The sequence below is a fragment of the Musca vetustissima genome, unplaced genomic scaffold (assembly GCF_032173495.1).
Source record: "Musca vetustissima isolate MV318-11 ecotype Yass unplaced genomic scaffold, APGP_CSIRO_Mvet_v1 utg213324, whole genome shotgun sequence".
In the NCBI taxonomy this organism is placed as follows: domain Eukaryota; kingdom Metazoa; phylum Arthropoda; class Insecta; order Diptera; family Muscidae; genus Musca; species Musca vetustissima.
Genome location: NW_026880368.1, coordinates 26517 through 31263, shown reverse-complemented (window position 1 = coordinate 31263; position 4747 = coordinate 26517). Strand labels below are relative to the sequence as shown.

The window sequence follows — 4747 nt, the reverse complement described above, 5'->3', positions numbered from 1 at the left end:
AATTATTTTGTACTCTGAGATCAATTTTGATATGTTTCCCTTTTACTAGATTTACTATTAAACCAGTATGGAAAGTAGTAAAGCCGGACGGAGCCGACTATATGATATCCTTCACCACTATGGGTATATTAAAAAGGACTATTAACATGAAATTGGATGAAATAAAATATGTGATATTTATCTAAATGTAAATCTACCTATATCTATCTATAAAGTATGTAAATCTACTTCAAACAAATATAAATAGGTCATCCGTTGGGCTATGTCTGTACATCCAGAAAACGTCAATCTGACTAACATGAGAAGTTTGGTGCCCAATTTACTTGAAATCTGGCGGAAATATATATGGAAGCTCTATCCAAATATTAAGCGATTTCAAACACACTTGTCACAGGTTAGGTTATACTAATTTCAGAACGTTTTGTTCCTATTGGTTCCTTGGTGCGTCAATTACTTAAAATCAATCTATAATAAAAGGGAGCTATATATAAATCTGGACCGATTTTCACGAAACAAGGCAGACATCACTCTAGGCTCAATACAGTACGTTATGTCAAATTTTTTGCAAATCGAAAGATATATAGCGACTTTGGTGCACCATTTACATGAAATCGGGCGAAACTATATGTGGGAGCTATATAGAAATCTGGACCGATTTACTCGAAACTTGGCAGACATCACTCTAGGCTCAATTCAGTACGTTATGCCACATTTCGTGCAAATCGAAGGATATCTAGGGACTTTGGGGCACCATTTACATGAAATCGGACGAAGCTATATATGGGAGCTATATGTAAATCTGGACCGATTTTCTCAAAACTTTGCAGACATAACTCTATGCTCAATTCAGTATGTTATGCCAAATTTCGTGCAAATCGAAGGATATATAGGGACTTTGGTGCACCATTTACATGAAATCGGACGAAGCTATATATGGGAGCTGTATCTAAATCTGGTCCGATTTTTACGAAACTTGGCATACATCATTCTAGACCTAAATGATTAGGCTGTACCAAATTTCGTGCGAATCGAAAGATATATAGGGACCGTTTACATTAAATCGGTTAAATATATATATATATGGGAGCTATATCTAAATCTGAACCGATTTTTCCCAATTTCAATAGGGTTCGTCCTTTAAATTTGTTAAATTTCATCCAATTCGGATTATTAATGCGACCTGTACTTTGTTTACAATTTTACATCGACAGACGGACGGACGGACATGCATAAATCGACTCAGAAAGTGATTCTATGCATATTCTCAAAATGAACCATGTGTCTATCTCGTTTCCTTTTGCCTGTTACAAACATACACACAAAGACATAATACCCTGTACCACAGAGTGGTGAAGGGTATAAAAAGTACTGGAACAGACCATTTATGTATATTTGGAAATGGAACCATGGATCTATCTCGATTTCTTTTGCCTGTTGCAAACATATGCACAAAGACATAATACCCTGTACCACAGTGTAGTGAAGGGTATAAAAAAAAAGGGTATAAATATGTATCTTCGTTCAACATTCCCAGAACACATTCCTAGTTTAATTCTAGATCTAATTGAAGATTGGTTCAAATCGAAAAATACGATTGAATTTTATTATAAAAAATATAATAATATTATTATTTTATTATAAAAAATATATCTTCCGATTTTGTGTATAAAATTCATTAGTGTTGCATACTTTTAGGCTGGTATTAAAATCGGTAACATACAAGGAGTAAAATAAAATCTTAATTTTATGTATATGTTTCAGGCCCCTTTCTGTCAAATCAGATCGTTGTAGTAACATGGCAACGGAACCAAATTTGTCATACTTTTTTTAATGTCGATACCGATTTTTCATTTGTGCATACGTACATATCTCAGTTATTTGGTGTTAAACTAATTTTCAATTTATGTATAAGTTTATTAAAAATTTCTTCATCGCCAAATATAATTAGCACTCTAAAATATAATTTCTACGCAGTATGAATAATAATTTCTATAATAACATTACCATGACCTCAAACAAACAAAACAAGTTAATAATGCCTTGGGGTTGAGAATTAAAAAAACTCTAAAAAATACAATATAACAATTGTGTGCGTGTATGTTTTTCATTGCTGCAACATCTTATAATTATAATCATCTGTTCAAAAATATTGAAATAATGGCTAATTTGTTTAGCCATTACAAAATGGAACCACCACAAACAAATTGGCTTTAAATGTGATGCACAGCTGTGTAAATTTCGATGTGCTGTTTGTTTTTTATTCGGTTTGTCCTCTAGAAGTGTTGATTTTTTGGCAAACCAAAGGAAACTGTTTTTGAAATGCACATGTTGTGAAAAAATCAAGCTACAGCAACAACAAAAAACTGTAACATTACAGAAAATTAAATTTATTGATCTCACAAATAAACGACAATATTGTGACATTATTGAACCAACCCCATTTATCATGAATAGGTTACGGAAATATGTACGGCCAATGAATGTGCGAGTATGACATGCGAATTCCAACCACATAAATGAGGAAGGGTTGGTCACACACATTTTTAACATTTACGGCTATTTATTTTATTCGGTTTGGCCTGTTTTTGAAAAAAAAAACTACTCAACGTGTATGAAAAGAAGATTCCTTTATAAAAAATCCACTAACCACCAGCCACCAGGTCTCAGCTAATTTATGCTTAAATATTGTACTCTTTCATATCCACCCAGAAACTATGTTTTTTTTTTGTGAAATGGAGTGGGTAGTAGTTTTTTTCTTCGGTCGGCCTCGTGGTGTTCGACAGCTCTTGTTTCATCAAGAATTAGAGTTGGGTATTACGAACATTTATGTCGTTTTATTTGCAGTTTAGGGAGTTACGCAAAATTTATGTGTCTGGTATCGTAACAAGTACATGCGACCAACCCCTTGGGTGTTTTCCAGCCCTTTTCAAAATAGACATATACACACTCTCTAAAAAAAAGGGGAAAATACACTTTGTATCTGACACACACAAAAAACCTAAAAGAATAACAATGATATACAAATGAAGAGTTTACCACAAAAGATTTTCGTAGCCACAAACTTATTCTTGTGAAGTTTGTCGTTCGAAGCCATTGACTTTGTACTGGAGAAAGTAACGTGGCAAAAAGAACAACTTAAGTAACACTTCTGGAGCAGTAAAAAATTGGGGGAGGATAAATGTCTTGGAAAAAAAATATATGAAAAAACGGAATTGTAACAATTAAAACACAGAGTGCTAGCTAATGGGTAAAGGATAACAATCAAATGAGCTTAAGAGTGGGGTTTTTAGCGATATAAAAATGAATGGGAGAATCCTTTAAAGAGGAAAATCGATTTTTTTATCCTCCACCATAATGTGGAGTGTGTATTAAATTTGTCATCATCAAGCTCATTGAACTATTCATATCATCGTCAATGAGGTAGTTCCTTTTGGGAGTGAACCAAAAGAGATCGAAGCGCTTTAGAAACCAACTTGCTCAGCCTATTTTTTTTTAACTAGAGGCAGGTCCTCCGCCAGCTAGTCCACTTTCTATTAGAATAGAAGGTATAGGACCATACACCATATGAACGAGATTTTCTTATATTTTTCGTTTAGTTCGATAAAACACGTGGCAAGTTATGCGAACATTTAACACAGAGCCATTTTGTAATTTTAAAGCCCGTAGGCGGGATTAACTCTTTAAATGTGTCTCTCTTGTGAGCCGTCCGAAGACGAACTGCTTGATCAACGTTAGAGATCTTATACTTGCATGAACATTTGAAATGATACCAACATTTCAATTTTTGATACCCGGATACTGATGACTTACAATGGATTCTTGACATTCAGAACGATTTCATTTGCGTGCAAAGTGTTTCTTATAAATTCCTCTAATTGCCGTGTAGGCCATTAGAAATTTTTCAAGGCTGCCTTCACTTACATACACTAAATTTCTAACTTACAACAACAAAAAACATGATCGACAATTTATGACAATTATCACTTACTCCCCGACGGGGAATTGAACCCCGGTCTCCCGCGTGACAGGCGGGGATACTGACCACTATACTATCGAGGATGTTGAATTCGTATAAAATCCAAATAAATTTAAGCCGAACTTTGAACAAGACCATGCTTACGTTTTCCTACAAGTTGTCATATAGAGCGTAATCTGATCTTTCTGACTAAATGGGCATAAATTAAATCACCAATTGAATTCAATGGCAATTTAAATTTCCATAAGAACAATGGCAAATGGTGAAGATTTTGTGTGTGCGCACACAGGTAAATCATCTTATCTTGGCTTCGTGCGAACTGAGATAAGAAATCATAATTATATAGATTAATCTATATAGTTTTAGATTTAGATTAATCTATATAGTTTAGAATCTTAAAAATAACATTTTGCATTTCTTTAGGTTAAAACGCTTATTTGAAAGCTATCTGATCAGAAGTTTTGGAGTGTATCAAATGCGGACAAACGAATGATTTAATTGTATAATCGACAACTAGTACAGCCCTCAATACTTTCCAAATTGCCATTACTCTATAAAATCACAAATCTCCCAAAACCGAGGTCCCACATGAACATCACGTACGAATATGGACTACATATGTATCTTAAGGTATTCAAAAATATCAGTTTACTCATTCTATGCTGGATACATTTAATAGACAAAATTTTAAATCTTAAACCAATCGGGACCGCCAAACTCTGAAAGCTGATGGTGGTAGAAGAAACCCCCTATCTGGGTTTTGTATTATTA

The 4747-nt window shown here is 34.0% G+C and overlaps 1 non-coding gene across 1 annotated transcript; it reads right to left on the bottom strand.

The window, feature by feature from the left end:
- Nucleotides 1-3987: 3987 nt before the first annotated feature.
- Nucleotides 3988-4059, bottom strand: Trnad-guc (transfer RNA aspartic acid (anticodon GUC)). Its single transcript has one exon. It is a non-coding gene; the product is annotated as a tRNA-Asp (tRNA).
- Between the last annotated feature and the right edge of the window lie 688 nt (nt 4060-4747).